The following is an 18,815-nucleotide window of genomic DNA, read 5'->3' as shown; positions in this document are numbered from 1 at the left end:
CGACCTCCTGTGATGTGATTCAGCTCACCTCCGTGCCAGGCGAGGACTCTTGGCTGCGGTGGATCGCTCCCTGTTTCGGGACCAAGCAGCGATAGGCAGTTGTGTGCCCTGCTTCGGCTCTGCAGACGTCAACACCTCCCCGTACAACGACCCTCGACGTCATCGAGATCATCCCGTACCCTCCTGTAGCGCATGACAACGGAGTTGTTGCTCCATCTTCTGCAGCACAAGACAGCGGAGCTGTTGCTCCATCTCCTTCCTCCGAAGCTGCGCCGGTCACCCCGATCTTTGTCCCTGCGGATAGTCCGGTTGCTGGTAGCGTGGGGACGCAGCCGCGCTCTCCCCTGTTTGTGGCCTGCCAGCCACCCCTACTCGCCACACCAAGCTCACCCTTCCCAAGGCCAAGACCACCAGCAAGGAGAAGAAAGACGCTGGCTGGGGTGGTAGGCTTCAACCTTACCCGCTCCAGTCCACGTCTCCAAGCCAAGAAGAGCAAGATGCCAATTGCAAAGATGGCGGAGAAGTTGTTGTGCCAGCGCATGGGCGTTGTGGATGAAGGCCAAGAAGTCACAGAAGAAGCCATTGGCAAATTCGTGGCTATGTTCTAAGGGCAGCTCCCTGACATCACGGTGGCGGCTCTCCGGGCGCTGTTCAACCTCGACTGCGATTTGGTGCAAGCCGTCGAGGATGCCTTGGTGGCACATGGTGGTGAGACGGGACCGGAGCTGCAGGCAACGACGAGGGACGTGTCCGGCACAGCGGAGTGACTGGAGCGCTTGTAGCCCTGTAGAAGATGTGCCCTAGTTTTCATGATAGCTACAACCCCTCTATGTATGTGTGTGTACGCCTGTTTGCATTCGTCGAAGTCGACGTCTGCTATCTGCTGCCCTGGTGAGGCTCTTGTGCTAGTTCTGTTAGGTTTGTCAAGCTACAACAACTGTGAGATGAATGTCAAATGTCAGGTTGATGTTTGCTGTGTTGCAACCAGCTGCTACTTCATTGCTGATGTGTCCCAAGTTTCTCATGATAGATCAAAATCTTAGTACCCTAAGCTGGAATGTCTGAGGCTTAAATTGCCCGGACCGTCGAGCAACAATCCGAGAAACAATCATCGCTACTCCATGTCACTTGGTCTGCCTGCAGGAGACCAAGTTAGAGCTCGTCGACCCTTTCACCGCTTCGTACTTGGGAGGCCAAAGATTGAAGAATTTTGCCCAGTGCCTTGCTGATGGTACACGGGGTGGCATATTGCTTCTTTGGGATGGCGATTCTGTGGACGTGAAGGATGTTTGCATTGGAGCCTTCTTCCTCTCCTGCAACGTCACGATCAATGCATCCAATAAAACCTTTAAGCTAACAACGGTCTACGGGCCAACGAGAAGCAACCTCAAGGACGCTTTCTTCCAGGAGTTGGTAGGCGAGAAACCTCCCCATGGCTCAAAGTGGCTAGTCACTGGTGACTTCAACCAAATATACCGTGCCAGAGACAAGAATAGAGCAAAAGTCGACCAGAGCCGACTTGTCCGCTTCCGTAATGCACTGAATACTTGCGAGCTCAAAGAGATTCACTTGCAAAACAGAAAATTCACTTGGAGTAATGAACGGAGTGACCCAACCTTAAGCAAGCTCGACTCTTTCTTTTGTAATGAAGATTGGGACCTCGATTTTGGCACTCACCTTCTGCACGCACTCGCAGTCATCATTGTCCGACCACTGCCCCCTCCTCCTTGCAAATGACAACGGCCCGAGGAGATCAAAGTCCTTCCGTTTTGAAAACTTTTGGATCAAAATGCCTGGATTCAAAGAGGTTGTCTAGGAAGCTTGGAATAAGGATATTAATCACATTGATCCTTACCACATCCTCTTTCACAAGTTAAAAGAAACTAGTCAAAACTTGAGGAGATGGAGCAAGACGCTCTTCGCGCATTCGAAAGTGCAACTCCACATGGCCCTGGAAGTTGTCCTTCGCCTGGATGTGGCTCAAGAACTTCGGCCCCTTAGCACTAACGAGCGAGATCTACTAAAGCGCCTCAAACGGAAGGTGGTTGCCTTGGCCATTATGGAGCGTGCACGGAAGCGACAAAGCTCGCGAATTACCAACCTAAAAGATGGAGACGCCAACACTAGTTTTTTCCACCTACGGGTCAATCATAGAAGAAGGAAGAACTTCATTCACCGCCTCAAGCATAACAACGGATGGGTTACTGCACATGATCATAAGAAGTCCATCATCCAAGATCATTTTGCGAAGGTCACCAAACGCGGTCTGCCGCGTCAAACTGATTTTAACTGGGACAATATCCCGGTCCCTGAGTGCGAACTCACGGACCTTGGAGTGCCCTTCACAGAGGAAGAGGTGAAAATGGCAATTTTTGATCTTCCCAGCGACAAAGCACCGGGACCCGATGGCTTTTCTGGGGCCTTCTTCAAGGAGTGTTGGGAAATAATAAAAGATGATATCATGCTCGTGGTCAACCACTTCTCCAACTTACGCTCTGAGAATTTGCACTAGCTCAACTCGGCGAACATTGCTCTCATTCCAAAGAAGGATGGGGCGGAATCCATCTCGGACTTTCGCCCCATTAGCCTCATTCACGCTTTTGCAAAGATAATTGCCAAGACAATGGCTACCCGGATGGCACCTCATATGCACGACCTTGTCTCAAACACCCAAAGCGCCTTCATCAAAAAGAGAAGCATCCATGACAACTTCATGTATGTCAGAAACTTGGCGAGAAAACTGCATCGAAAAAATAGCCCGACTCTTCTATTCAAGCTGGATATCAAGAAGGCGTTTGACTCTATGCGCTGGGACTTTCTCATGGATCTTCTCCAACATCTTCGCTTCCCGGTCAGATTTCGGGATTGGGTTGCTGCCCTGCTATCCACCGTCACCTCGAGAGTGTTGATCAATGGGGTGTTGGGAGACCCCCTGAAGCATGGATGCGGCCTTCGACAGGGCGACCCGCTGTCCCCCCTTCTTTTTGTCCTTGCCATTGATCCACTTCATCATCTCCTCAGCAAGGCTACTGCCCAAGGGCACCTCCATCCTCTGTGTGGTACAACCCCAACCATCCGAGCTTATCTTTACGCTGATGATGCTGCCATCTTTATCAAACCAATTAAGGAGGATGTTCAATTCCTGGCTGCCACTCTGGCTTCATTTGGAGAAGTGACCGGTCTTGTCAACAACTGTGTTAAAAGTCTTGTTGCTCCTATTCGATGTGAGGGTATCAATTTAGACGATGTCCTCCATGCTTTTCCGGCTGTCCGTTCATCGTTTCCGATGCGTTATCTTGGGCTTCCTCTATCCGTTAAGCATCTCAAGAGAATCCACTTCCAACATCTTGAAGATAAGATTGCAGGCAAGCTCCCCCCTTGGCAAGGAAGACATGTGGCTGCTGCAGGTCGAACGGTTCTTGTCAAGGCTGCCCTAATGGCCATCGCAATATATCATCTTACTCCTCTTGACGTCCCCGTGGAGGTCCTCCAGAAAATTGATAGCATCCGACGTGCATATCTTTGGGCAGGCACGGACAAGGTTTCCGGAGGGAAATGCAAGGTAAACTGGGACCTTGTTTGCAAACCGAAGAACAAGGGTCGCTTGGGGGTGCTAAACCTGAAGAAATTTGCTAAGGCCCTGAGACTTTGATGGTTATGGTTCGAGTGGAAAGATAAGAGCAAGCCATGGATTGGCATGTGTGTGCCGTGCACAGAAGACGACCGTCAGTTCTTTGCTGCAGCCACCATGGTCACCGTGGGAAATGGAAGGACAACGAGGTTCTGGAATTCATCTTGGCTAGGAGGATTGTGCCCTCGTGATATCGCTCCCTGCATCTACGACCTCCCTCGCAAGAAAAATTCCTCAGTTCAACAAGCTATGGCCAACAACCAGTGGATTGTGAATATTGACAGCTCAAATGGCCTCTCCCTGGAACACATCCAACAGTTTGCTAACCTTTGGAACAAACTCACAACAGTGGCCCTCGATGACGACATTGAGGACTCGATAACATGGAAGTTCACCAAAGATGGGGTATATTCTGCATCCTCGGCTTACAAGGCTCAGTTTGAAGGCCTCACCAACTTGGACCTTGTCCATTCTGTGTGGACGGTGTGGGCGCCTCCTCGATGCAAGTTTTTTGCTTGGCTTGTTCTTCAAGATAGGATTTGGAGTTCGGACCGCTTGAGCCGTCGTGGTTGGCCTAACTGCGGTCTATGCCCTCTTTGCAAGCAAACCCAAGAAACCGCGGCTCATCTGTTTTTCCAGTGTCGCTACACCATGCGCAATTGGAATGACGTCCTCCCATGGCTCGGCATGCATCACAACACCACGTCTACTTGGGTGTAAGACAATAAGTTTTGGGGAACCAGCACAACCCTCTAGGGGTGGCTTATCTCATTATATATAATGGTTGTGTTACAATATGTACCATATACGTACATAGGTACAGAAGCTATACATAGTCTAACACCCTCCCTCAATATTAGCCACTTTCTAAAGAACTGAGAAGGGTAAGATTGCGCCTACAAGCCTCAAACTGTGGCAGCGGTAAAGGCTTAGTGAAGATGTCTGCAAGTTGATCCTTAGATGAGATAAACTTGATCTGGAGTTGCTTCTGTGATACACGTTCCCGTACAAAGTGATAGTCAACTTCAATGTGTTTCATTCGGGCATGAAATACTGGATTTGCAGAAAGGTATGTAGCACCGATGTTATCACACCAAAGAATAGGAGGCTGTGGTTGAGACAAACCCAACTCCTGAAGCAAAGACTGCACCCAAATAATCTCTGCAGTAGCATTAGCCACAGCCTTGTACTCAGCTTCAGTACTGCTACGTGACACAGTAGCCTGTTTCCGAGCACTCCAGGCGATCAAATTAGAACCAAAGAATACTGCATAACCCCCCGTGGATCGCCTGTCATCTGGGCTACCAGCCCAATCTGCATCAGAGAAGGCCGAAAGGACCCGAGAGGAAGTCGGCCGAATATGCATACCAAATTTCAGGGTGAACTGAACATAACGAAGAATGCGTTTAACAGCAGCCCAATGAGTATCTCTGGGAGCCTGAAGATACTGACAAACCCTGTTAACAGCATAAGAGATATCTGGTCTCGTGATCGTCAAGTACTGAAGTCCACCAACAATGCTCCTGTACTCTGTGGCATCCGCAGGAGACAAAAGCTCACCATCAACAGCTATTATCTTGTCGGTAGACGACATGGGTGTGGTGGTCGGTTTGCACTTCAGCATGCCAGCTCTCTGTAACAACTCCAAGGAGTACTACTTCTGCGTAAGGACAAGACCAGTAGCACGAGAAGTGACCTCAACTCCAAGAAAGTAGTGAAGCTTCCCAAGATCTTTGACCGCAAAATCAGCATCAAGAGAGCAGACAAGAGCATCAGCAGCATACTGAGAAGAGCTGACAAGGATAATATCATCGACATATACCAAAAGATACATAGTGACTTCTGGCTTCTGTAGAAGAAATAACGAAGTGTCAGCAGTAGACGGCACAAACCCATGAGCACGAAGGGCAGAGGCAAGGCGGGCATGCCAGGCACGAGGAGCTTGCTTCAAACCATATAGTGCTTTGGAAAGACGACAGATATAGTCAGGATGATCAGGATCAGAGAAACCAGGCGGGTGTTTCATATAAACCTCTTCCTCCAAAAATCCATGTAGAAAAGCATTCTGCACATCAAGTTGACGAAGTGACCAACCATGAGAAACAGCAATGGAGAGAAGAAGCCGAATAGTGGTAGGCTTGACGACAGGACTGAAGGTGTCCTCATAGTCAAGACCATGACGCTGCCGAAAACCGCGAGCAACAAGTCGCGCTTTGTAACGCTCAATAGATCCATCCGAATGCTTCTTCACTTTGAATACCCATTTTGAGTCAATAACATTTACCCGTGGTGGTGGAGGAACGAGAGTCCATGTCTTGTTACGAAGAAGAGCATGAAACTCCTGCTCCATAGCCTCTCGCCAATGTGGAATGCGCAGGGCAGCCTGATATGAGCGAGGCTCAGAAGATGGATCCGCAACAGCAGCAGCCAAACAAGCAGCCAACCAAGCAACCGTACCATCCTTACGTTCCTTAGGTTTGAAAATGCCACTGCGACTGCGTGTATGTGGTCGGGACACAGGAACCACCGAGGTCGACGGAGCAGCCTGCAACGGGCTGGAGGACGGCGACGTTGACGAGTCAGCCGGTGACGAGGAGCCAGTCACGGTAGCCTCGGACTCGGTTGGCGAAGAAGGCCGACCCACCGGCGAAACCGGCAGAGCAGACGAAGCAGCTGGTGACTCCGGCATCACAGACCGGGCCGATGGCGAGCTCGGCATAGTGGGCCGTGGCGCGGCCGGTGTCGCGGGCCGATCCGCTGATGAAGGCGACGTGAGGACTCGAGCCGCGGGCGAAGACGGCGTGACGGGCCGAGCCGCAGGCGAAGACGGCGTGACGGGCCGAGCCGCGGGCGACTCGGCGGCCGCTGGCGAAACGGACCGAGCAGTGGAGATGCTCGGCGCGACGGGCTCGTCGGGTGACCATGCATGGGCACGCGAATCGATGCCATGCAACATAGGGCGATCGACGTGCCCACCAGAAGACGACGATGATGATGGTGAATCCTCCAACAGCTCCAAACGAGCTCCACGTCCGGTTCCTGCACCATGGTTAGGTAACAGCAAAGGAGAGTATGCAACATCATCAAATTGGTCAGAAGCAACAGAGGATGAATGCAGGGATGGTGGTTCGACAGTGGACACAGGAAGGTTGGCAAAGGGAAAAACATGCTCATCAAACACGACGTCCCGAGATATATAGACACGATTAGTGGGAACATGAAGACATTTGTAACCTTTATGAAGAGAGCTATAGCCAAGAAAAACACACTTCTTAGAACGAAACTCAAGCTTGCGCTTGTTATATGGACGAAGATGCGGCCCGCAAGCACACCCAAATACCTTGAGAAAGGTATAATCAGGTTGTTCATTAAGGAGAACCTCAATGGGAGTCTTCATGTTTAAAACACGAGTAGGAGTACGGTTGATGAGAAATCATGCAGTGGTGAAAGCATCACTCCAAAACCGAAACGGAACAGATGCATGGGCCAAAAGAGTAAGACCAGCTTCAACAATATGACGATGCTTACGTTCGACTGAACCATTCTGCTGATGTGTATGTGGACATGCTAAACGATGAGCTATCCCAAGCGACTGAAAGAAAGAGTTGAGGTTGCGATATTCGCCCCCCCAGTCTGACTGGACATGAACAATTTTGTGCTTGAGAAGACGTTCAACATGTTTTTGAAACTGAACAAAAATATCAAACACATCAGATTTGCGTTTAATAAGGTAAAGCCAGGTAAAGCGACTATAAGCATCAACGAAACTGATATAGTAATTATGACCACTGACAGAAGTCTGAGCAGGACCCCATACATCTGAAAACACAAGTTCTAAAGGATGTTTCGCCTCACGACTGGACTCCGAAAAAGGAAGTTGATGACTCTTCCCCTGCTGACAAGCATCACACACTGCTACATCTTTATGACTAGACAAACTAGGAAGCTCATGACGACGCAAAATATGACGGACAATAGGTGTGGCCGGGTGACCAAGACGAGCATGCCACTGTGATGGAGAGACCCGAACTCCACTGAAAACACGAGCGACACCAGGATGCTCCAGACGGTAGAGGCCCTGGCACAACCGCCCACTAAGAAGAATGTCCCTCGTGCCCCGATCCTTAATAAAAAGATCAAAAGGGTGAAATTCACAAAGCACATTATTATCACGTGTGAGTTTAGGAACTGAAAGAAGATTACGGGTCACAGATGGAACTCGAAGAACATTGCGAAGCTGAAGACTCCTATTGGCATGTCTAGTGAGAAGAGATGCTTGACCAATATGAGAGATGTGCATACCTGCTCCATTGGCGGTGTGGATCTTGTCGGAGCCATGATAGAGTTCACGAGTGTGAAGCTTCCCCATCTCGCTGGTTAGATGCTCTGTCGCCTCAGAGTCCATGTACCAGTGTGGATCGATGGAGTAGGACTGAGTGTGTCCCTGTTGCTTCTGCGGCGCGGGACGATCAGCCATGGCGACCTGACGGGCATTGTTGCGTGTATCTTTGTCGTCATTGCCAAGACCAAGGAAGCTTCGCTGGAAGCGCTTATGACACTTGGAGGCCCAGTGCCCATCGCGGCCACAAAGCTGACACACACGTGGACCGCCAGCCCCCGGTAAGGTCGCAGTAGGTGGGGGGGCCGAGGCGGGCGATGATGGCAGCCCCAAGGGAGACCGGGGTGATGAAGAAGAGCGGCCACCCTTGGTGGCGGCGTTGGCCGAGAGGGAGCCAGTGCCCCTGGTGCGGCGAGTCTCGACCCGTTGCTCAGTGAGAAGGAGCCGAGAGAAAACCTCGTGTGCCAGCATGGGTGTCGAGTTGCCCCGCTCGTTGATGATCTCGACTAAGGCATCATACTCCTCATCAAGACCATTGACAATAAACGAGTTGAACTCGGAGTCGGTGAGGGGCTGTCCAATGGAGGCCAATGTGTCGGCGAGGCCCTTGACCTTGTTGTAGAACTCAGTGGCAGTGGATCAAGCTTCTGACACTCTCCAAGCTGACGACGGAGTGCAGAGACACGAGCCTGGGACTGCGCTGCAAAGGTGCGCTCAAGGATGGTCCAGGCCTCATGAGACGTCTTCGCGAAGACAACAAGGCCGGCAACTGCCGGCGAGAGCGACCCTGGATGGAGGAGAGGTTCGCCTGGTCCTGCCCCGTCCAGACGCGATGGGCCGGATTGTAGACCGGACCGTGCACGCTGTCTACCAGCGCGGGTGGGCAGGGAAGCGATCCGTCGACGTAGCCTAGCAGGTAGTGACTCCCCAAGAGCGGGAGAACCTGCGCACGCCAGAAGATGTAGTTGTCGGTGGAGAGCTTGATGGTGATGAGATGACCGAAGTGAAACGGCGGCGGCGAAGACAATCCCATCGAGGAGGCTGCCTGGGATGCAAACACCATGGAGGCAGCCGGAGGCACCGAAGCCGATGCGGGAGGAGGCGGGACCGCAGCCAGGGCGGGCGCCGCAAAGCTCGCGGCCGGTGTGGACGCCGCAAGGCCCGCGGCCGGGGCGGACGCCGCCAACCCCGCCAGCGGGGCAGTGTGATCCGCTTGCGGCAGGAGCGGCGGAACAACGCCTGCGGAGTCCGCAGCGGACGGCGGCGCCGCGCTGTGGACCACGAGGTCACGCCCAAGCGAGGGCGCCGGCGGCGTGGAGAAGACGGAGCCGATGCTCCTTGTCCCGATCGGAGCCGGAACAGAGACGGCATCGAGCGGGAGGTTGAGCAGAGCCGCAAGAGAGACCGGGAGGAAGGCCGCAGCAGTGGAACCGGTGGTGGCGGCGCTCGACATGGCGGCGGCGCGATCGGTGGCGCTTGGCGGCGGTGAAGGCGGCGGCGGCTGCGGCGGCGGTGCGGGTATTAGGGTTTAAAAGCGGAAGCGATCGTAACCTAGCGTGATACCATGTAAGACAATAAGTTTTGGGGAACCAGCACAACCCTCTAGGGGTGGCTTATCTCATTATATATAATGGTTGTGTTACAATATGTACCATATACGTACATAGGTACAGAAGCTATACATAGTCTAACATTGGGTGACGAGGGCTTCGGTCAGAGAATTGTGGAATGGAAACCTTCAGCTCCGTCTTGACTCGCCCAAGGCTCTTGCCTCTCTTATGATGCTCATCTCTTGGGAAGTTTGGTCGGAGCGCAATGCTAGTCTTTCGCAACTCGGCGGCCGCTATCATAATCATCATCAACAAAATCAAACAGGAGGTGTTACTTTGGGCTATGGCTGGAGCGAAACATTTGGATGTTGTAGTGCCGCGAGAGTAGGCCTCTTATTTGCCGCTTTGCGGTTTCTGTCTAAAACTTTCTCCCTTTATTAATGAAATGGCAAGTCTTTTGCCTTGTTTCAAAAAAAAAAGACTTTACAGCCTGTGCCTAATCATGAGTTGGATATACAATACATAACCGTCTGATGTTCTCGTCTCATTCATAATGTCATTAGCTGTGCATTCTTATGTTATTAGACCAACAACTAAATCTGATGGTGGAGGAGAGTCTCTCTTGCCAATCATCGTGCACATATGCCTAGGAAACGGAGTAGTAAAATAATCCGGTGGTCCACGGCTTGTATGAATTTACGTATATTTCTAGCAGCAAAGTTAGCTATAGCCTATAGCAACCGGGTGGACCTAGGCCTACACTGCATGACTTTTCATGGGTAGACTAGATTTTGTAGAGTTTCCTTGCGGCCCCTGAATATGGTCGAAAGGAGAGGAGAGTGTTGGAGAACGTTGCAGAAAACAAAAAATTTCCTACGGTTTCGCCAAGATCCATCTAGGAGTTCATCTAGCAACGAGTAATCGGATTGCATCTACATACCTTTGTAGATCACGCGCGGAAGCGTTCAAAGAACGGGGATGAGGAAGGCGTACTCGACGTGATCCAAATCACCGGAGATCCTAGCGCCGAACGGACGGCACCTCCGCGTTCAACACACGTACGGTTAGCGTAACGTCTCCTTCTTCTTGATCCAGCAAGGGGGGAGGAGAGGTTGAGGAAGATGGCTCCAGCAGCAGCATGACGGCGTGGTGTTGATGGAGCTGCAGTACTCCGGCAGGGCTACGCCAAGCGCTATGGAGGAGGAGGAGGTGTTGAAGAGGGAGAGGGAGGCACCAAAGGCAAGGGTAAGAAGTCCTCCATCTCCCCCACTATATATAGGAGGGCCAAGGGGGGGGCGCCGGCCCTAGGAGATCTAATCTCCTAGGGGGGTGCGGCCAAGGGGAGGAATCCCTCCTCCCCAAGGCACCTAGGAGGTGCCTTTCCCTCCTAGGACTCTTCCCTCCTTGAAACCCTAGGCGCATGGGCCTCTTGGGGCTGGTGCCCTTGGCCCATGTAGGCCAAGGCGCACCCCCTACAGCCCATGTGCCCCCCCGGGACAGGTGGCCCCACCCGGTGGACCCCCGGGACCCCTCCGGTGGTCCCGGTACAATAACGGTGACCCCGAAACTTGTCCCGATGCCCGAAATAGCACTTCCTATATATAATTCTTTACCTTCGGACCATTCCGGAACTCCTCGTGACATTCGCGATCTCATCCGGGACTCCGAAAAACATTCGGGTTACCGCATATACATATCCCTACAACCCTAGCGTCACCGAACCTTAAGTGTGTAGACCCTACGGGTTCGGGAGACATGTAGACATGACCGAGATCGCACTCCGGTCAATAACCAAGAGCGGGATCTGGATACCCATGTTGGCTCCCACATGCTCCTCGATGATCTCATTGGATGAACCACGATGTCGAGGATTCAAGCAACCCCGTATGCAATTCCCTTTGTCAATCGGTATGTTACTTGCCCGAGATCCGATCGTCGGTATCCCAATACCTCGTTCAATCTCGTTACCGACAAGTCACTTTACTCGTACCGTAATGCATGATCCCGTGACCAGACACTTGGTCACTTTGAACTCATTATGATGATGCATTACCGAGTGGGCCCAGTGATACCTCTCCGTCATACGGAGTGACAAATCCCAGTCTTGATCCGTGTCAACCCAACAGACACTTTCGGAGATACCCATAGTATACCTTTATAGTCACCCAGTTACGTTGTGACGTTTGGTACACCCAAAGCACTCCTACGGTATCCGGGAGTTACACGATCTCATGGTCTAAGGAAAAAATACTTGACATTGGAAAACTCTAGCAAACGAACTATACGATCTTGTGCTATGTTTAGGATTGGGTCTTGTCCATCACATCATTCTCCTAATGATGTGATCTCGTTATCAATGACATCCAATGTCCATAGTCAGGAAACCATGACTATCTGTTGATCAACGAGCTAGTCAACTAGAGGCTTACTAGGGACATGTTGGTGTCTATTATTCACACATGTATTACGATTTCCGGATAACACAATTATAGCATGAATAAAGACAATTATCATGAACAAGGAAATATATAATAATGCTTTTATTATTGCCTCTAGGGCACATTTCCAACAGTCTCCCACTTGCACTAGAGTCAATAATCTAGTTACATTGTTATGAATCGAACACCCATGGAATTCTGGTGTTGATCATGTTTTGCTCTAGGGAGAGGTTTAGTCAACGGATCTGCTATATTCAGGTCCGTGTGCACTTTACAAATATCTATGTCTCCATCTTGAACATTTTCACGAATGGAGTTGAAGCGACACTTGATGTGCCTTGTCTTCTTGTGAAACCTGGGCTCCTTGGCAAGAGTAATAGCTCCAGTGTTGTCACAGAAGAGCTTGATCGGCCCCGACGCATTGGGTATGACTCCTAGGTCGGTGATGAACTCCTTCACCCAAATTGCTTCATGTGCTGCCTCCGAGGCTGCCATGTAGTCCGCTTCACATGTAGATCCCGCCACGACGCTCTGCTTGCAACTGCACCAGCTTACTGCCCCACCATTCAAAATATACACGTATCCGGTTTGTGACTTGGAGTCATCTAGATCTGTGTCGAAGCTAGCGTCGACGTAACCTTTTACGACGAGCTCTTCGTCACCTCCATAAACGAGAAACATTTCCTTAGTCCTTTTCAGGTACTTCAGGATATTCTTGACCGCTGTCCAGTGTTCCTTGCCGGGATTACTTTGGTACCTTCCAACCAAACTTACGGCAAGGTTTACATCAGGTCTGGTACACAGCATGGCATACATAATAGAACCTATGGCTGAGGCATAGGGGATGACACTCATCTCTTCTATATCTTCTGCCGTGGTCAGACATTGAGCTGAGCTCAATTTCACACCTTGTAACACAGGCAGGAACCCCTTCTTAGACTGATCCATATTGAACTTCTTCAATATTTTATCAAGGTATGTGCTTTGTGAAAGACCTATGAGGCGTCTTGATCTATCTCTGTAGATCTTGATGCCTAATATATAAGCATCTTCTCCAAGGTCCTTCATTGAAAAACTCTTATTCAAGTAGGCCTTTATGCTGTCCAAGAGTTCTATATCATTTCCCATCAAAAGTATGTCATCTACATATAATATGAGAAATGCTACAGAGCTCCCACTCACTTTCTTGTAAACGCAGGCTTCTCCATAAGTCTGCGTAAACCCAAACGCTTTGATCATCTCATCAAAGCGAATGTTCCAACTCCGAGATGCTTGAACCAGCCCATAAATCGAGCGTTGGAGCTTGCACACCTTGTCAGCATACTTAGGATCGACAAAACCTTCCGGCTGCATCATATACAATTCTTCCTTAAGGAAACCATTAAGGAATGCCGTTTTGACGTCCATTTGCCATATTTCATAATCATAGAATGCGGCAATCACTAACATGATTCGGACGGACTTCAGCTTCGCTACCGGTGAGAAAGTCTCATCGTAGTCAACCCCTTGAACTTGTCGATAACCCTTAGCGACAAGCCGAGCTTTATAGATGGTCACATTACCATCCCCATCTGTCTTCTTCTTAAAAATCCATTTATTTTCTATGGCTCGCCGCTCAACGGGCAAGTCAGTCAAAGTCCATACTTCGTTTTCATACATGGATCCTATCTCGGATTTCATGGCTTCGAGCCATTTGTCGGAATCCGGGCCCGCCATCGCTTCTTCATAGTTCGAAGGTTCACTGTTGTCTAACAACATGATTTCCAAGACAGGGTTGCCGTACCACTCTGGTGCGGAACGTGTCCTTGTGGACCTTCGAATTTCAGTAGGAGCTTGATCAGAAGTATCTTGATCATCATCATTAACTTCCTCTCTAGTCGGTGCAGGCACCTCGGGAACATTTTCTTGAGTTGCGCCATTTTCCGGTTCAAGAGGTAATACTTCATCAAGTTCTACTTTCCTCCCACTTACTTCTTTCGAGAGAAACTCTTTCTCCAGAAAGGATCCATTCTTGGCGACAAAGATCTTGCCTTCGGATCTGAGGTAGAAGGTATACCCAATAGTTTCTTTAGGGTATCCTATGAAGACGCATTTTTCCGATTTGGATTCGAGCTTTTCAGGTTGAAGTTTCCTGACATAAGCATCGCATCCCCAAACTTTTAGAAACGACAGCTTAGGTTTCTTTCCAAACCATAATTCAAACGGTGTCGTCTCAACGGATTTCGACGGAGCCCTATTTAAAGTGAATGCGACAGTCTCTAAAGCATAGCCCCAAAAAGATAGCGGTAAATCGGCAAGAGACATCATAGATCGCACCATATCTAATAGAGTGCGATTACGACGTTCGGACACACCATTACGCTGAGGTGTTCCAGGCGGCGTGAGTTGTGAAACTATTCCACATTTTCTTAGGTGTGTGCCAAACTCGTGACTCAAGTATTCTCCTCCACGATCTGATCGTAGAAACTTGATTTTTCTGTCACGTTGATTCTCAACCTCACTCTGAAATTCCTTGAACTTTTCAAAGGTCTCAGACTTGTGTTTCATTAAGTAGACATACCCATATCTACTCAAGTCATCAGTGAGGGTGAGAACATAACGATAGCCACCGCGAGCCTCAACACTCATTGGACCGCACACATCAGTATGTATGATTTCCAATAAGTTGGTTGCTCGCTCCATTGTTTCTGAGAACGGAGTCTTGGTCATTTTACCCATGAGGCATGGTTCACACGTGTCAAATGATTCGTAATCAAGAGACTCTAAAAGTCCATCAGCATGGAGCTTCTTCATGCGTTTGACACCTATGTGACCAAGGCGGCAGTGCCACAAGTATGTGGGACTATCATTATCAATCTTACATCTTTTGGTACTCACACTATGAATATGTGTAGCATTACGCTCGAGATTCATTAAGAATAAACCATTCACCATCGGAGCATGACCATAAAACATATCTCTCATATAAATAGAACAACCATTATTCTCGGATTTAAATGAGTAGCCATCTCGAATTAAACGAGATCCTGATACAATGTTCATGCTCAAACTTGGCACTAAATAAGGTTTAAAACTAATTCCATAGGTAAATGAAGAGGCAGCGTGCCGACGGCGATCACATCGACCTTGGAACCATTCCCGACGCGCATTGTCACCTCGTCCTTCGCCAGTCTCCGCTTATTCCGCAGCTCCTGCTTTGAGTTACAAATGTGAGCAACTGCACCGGTATCAAATACCCAGGAGCTACTACGAGTACTGGTAAGGTACACATCATTTACATGTATATCATATATACCTTTTTTTTTTGCCGGCCTTCTTGTCTGCTAAGTATTTGGGGCAGTTCCGCTTCCAGTGACCACTTTCCTTGCAATAAAAGCACTCGGTCTCGGGTTTGGGTCCATTCTTTGGCTTCTTCCCGGCAGCTTGCTTGCCGGGCGCGGCAACTCCCTTGCCGTCCTTCTTGAAGGCTTTCTTACCCTTGCCCTTCTTGAACTTAGTGGTTTTATTCACCATCAACACTTGATGTTCCTTTTTGACTTCTACCTCTGCTGATTTCAGCATTGCAAATACTTCAGGAATGGTCTTTTCCATCCCCTGCATATTGAAGTTCATCACAAAGCTCTTGTAGCTGGGTGGAAGCGACTGAAGGATTTTGTCAATGATCGCGTCATCCGGGAGATTAACTCCCAGCTGAGTCAAGCGGTTATGCAACCCAGACATAGTGAGTATGTGCTTACTGACAGAACTGTTTTCCTCCATCTTACAGCTGAAGAACTTGTCGGAGACTTGATATCTCTCGATCCGGGCATGAGCTTGGAAAACCATTTTCAGCTCTTCGAACATCTCATATGCTCCGTGTCTCTCAAAACACTTTTGGAGCCCCGGCTCTAACCTGTAAAGCATGCCACACTGAACAAGGGAGTAGTCGTCGGTACGTGCCTGCCAGGCGTTCATAACGTCTTGTTCTGCAGGGAGAATAGGTGTGTCACCTAGCGATGCTTGTAGGACATAATCTTTCTTGGCAGCTATGAGGATTATCCTCAGGTTCCGGACCCAGTCCGTGTAGTTGCTGCCATCGTCTTTCAGCTTGGTTTTCTCTAGGAACGCGTTGAAGTTGAGGACTACGTTGGCCATTTGATCTACAAGACATATTTGTAAAATATTTGGACTAAGTTCATGACAATTAAGTTCATCTAATCAAATTATTCAATGAACTCCCACTTAGATAGACATCCCTCCTGTCATCTAAGTATAACATGATCCGAGTTAACTAGGTCGTGTCCGATCATCACGTGAGACGGACTAGTCAACGTCGGTGAACATCTTCATGTTGATCGTATCTTCTATACGACTCATGCTCGACCTTTCGGTCTTCTGTGTTCCGAGGCCATGTCTGTACACATGCTAGGCTCGTTAAGTCAACCTAAGTGTTTGCATGTGTAAATCTGTCTTACACTCGTTGTATGTGAACGTTAGAATCTATCACACCCGATCATCACGTGGTGCTTCGAAACAATGAACTGTCGCAACGGTGCACAGTTAGGGGGAACACTTTCTTGAAATTATTATGAGGGATCATCTTATTTACTACCGTCGTTCTAAGCAAACAAGATGAAAACATGATAAACATCACATGCGATCAAATAATAATAGTGACATGATATGGCCAATATCACATAGCTCCTTTGATCTCCATTTTGGGGCTCCATGATCATCTTGTCACCGGCATGACACCATGATCTCCATCATCATGATCTCCATCATTGTGTCTCCATGAAGTTTCTCGCCAACTATTACTTCTACTACTATGGCTAACGCGTTTAGCAATAAAGTAAAGTAATTTACATGGCGTTTCTCAATGACACGCAGGTCATACAAAAAATATAGACAACTCCTATGGCTCCTGCCGGTTGTCATACTCATCGACATGCAAGTCGTGATTCCTATTACAATAGCATGAACATCTCATACGTTACATATAGATCATTCATCATTCATCACAACTTTGGCCATATCATATCACAAAGCACTTGCTGCAAAAACAAGTTAGATGTCCTCTAATTGTTGTTGCAAGTTTTACGTGGCTGAAGTAGGGTTCTAGCAAGAACGTTTTCTTACCTACGTGAAAGCCACAACGTGATTTGTCAACTTCTATTTACCCTTCATAAGGACCCTTTTCATCGAATCCGCTCCAACTAAAGTGTGAGAGACAGACACCCGCCAGCCACCTTATGCAACTTGTGCATGTTAGTCGGTGGAACCGGTCTCACGTAAGCGTACGTGTAAGGTTGGTCCAGGCCGCTTCATCCCACAATACCGTTGAAGCAAGATAAGACTAGTAGCGGCAAGAAAGTTGACAACATCAACGCCCACAATAAATTATGTTCTACTCGTGCAAGAGAACTACGCAAAGACCTAGCTCATGATGCCACTGTTGGGGAACGTTGCAGAAAACAAAAATTTTCCTACGGTTTCACCAAGATCCATCTAGGAGTTCATCTAGCAACGAGTAATCGGATTGCATCTACATACCTTTGTAGATCACGCGCGGAAGCGTTCAAAGAACGGGGATGAGGAAGGCGTACTCGACGTGATCCAAATCACCAGAGATCCTAGCGCCAAACGGACGACACCTCCGCGTTCAACACACGTACGGTTAGCGTAACGTCTCCTTCTTCTTGATCCAAATCACCGGAAATAGCACTTCCTATATATAATTATTTACCTCCGGACCATTCCGGAACTCCTCATGACGTCCGGGATCTCATCCGGGACTCCGAACAACATCCGGGTTACTGCATATACATATCCCTACAACCCTAGCGTCACCGAACCTTAAGTGTGTAGACCCTACGGGTTCGGGAGACATGTAGACATGACCGAGATCGCACTCCGGTCAATAACCAACAGCGGGATCTGGATACCCATGTTGGCTCCCACATGCTCCTCGATGATCTCATCGGATGAACCACGATGTCGAGGATTCAAGCAACCCCGTATACAATTCCCTTTGTCAATCGGTATGTTACTTGCCCGAGATCCGATCGTCGGTATCCCAATACCTCGTTCAATCTCGTTACCGGCAAGTCACTTTACTCGTACCGTAATGCATGATCCCGTGACCAGACACTTGGTCACTTTGAACTCATTATGATGATGCATTACCGAGTGGGCCCAGTGATACCTCTCCGTCATACGGAGTGACAAATCCCAGTCTTGATCCGTGCCAACCCAACAGACACTTTCAGAGATACCCGTAGTATACCTTTATAGTCACCCAGTTACGTTGTGACGTTTGGTACACCCAAAGCACTCCTACGGTATCCAGGAGTTACACGATCTCATGGTCTAAGGAAAAAATACTTGACATTGGAAAACTCTAGCAAATGAACTATACGATCTTGTGCTATGTTTAGGATTGGGTCTTGTCCATCACATCATTCTCCTAATGATGTGATCTCGTTATCAATGACATCCAATGTCCATAGTCAGGAAACCATGACTATCTGTTGATCAACGAGCTAGTCAACTAGAGGCTTACTAGGGACATGTTGGTGTCTATTATTCACACATGTATTACGATTTCCGGATAACACAATTATAGCATGAATAAAGACAATTATCATGAACAAGGAAATATAATAATAATGCTTTTATTATTGCCTCTAGGGCACATTTCCAACAGAGAGCCCTTCCTGATTGCTTCGATACACCTTCTTGTTGGCTCTGGCTCTACACTTGCAAAAACACATGCTCTCCAGATGCTAGTCATAAACAGGCCGGACCCCAGGAAATGGAATGAAAGCGTGCATTTTGAACCGAGCGCGCGAGACCCATCCTCGTGATCTCGCGGAAGC

The sequence above is a fragment of the Triticum dicoccoides genome, chromosome 3A (genome assembly GCF_002162155.2).
Source record: "Triticum dicoccoides isolate Atlit2015 ecotype Zavitan chromosome 3A, WEW_v2.0, whole genome shotgun sequence".
Lineage (NCBI taxonomy): Eukaryota > Viridiplantae > Streptophyta > Magnoliopsida > Poales > Poaceae > Triticum > Triticum dicoccoides.
This window is presented reverse-complemented; position numbering follows the sequence as displayed.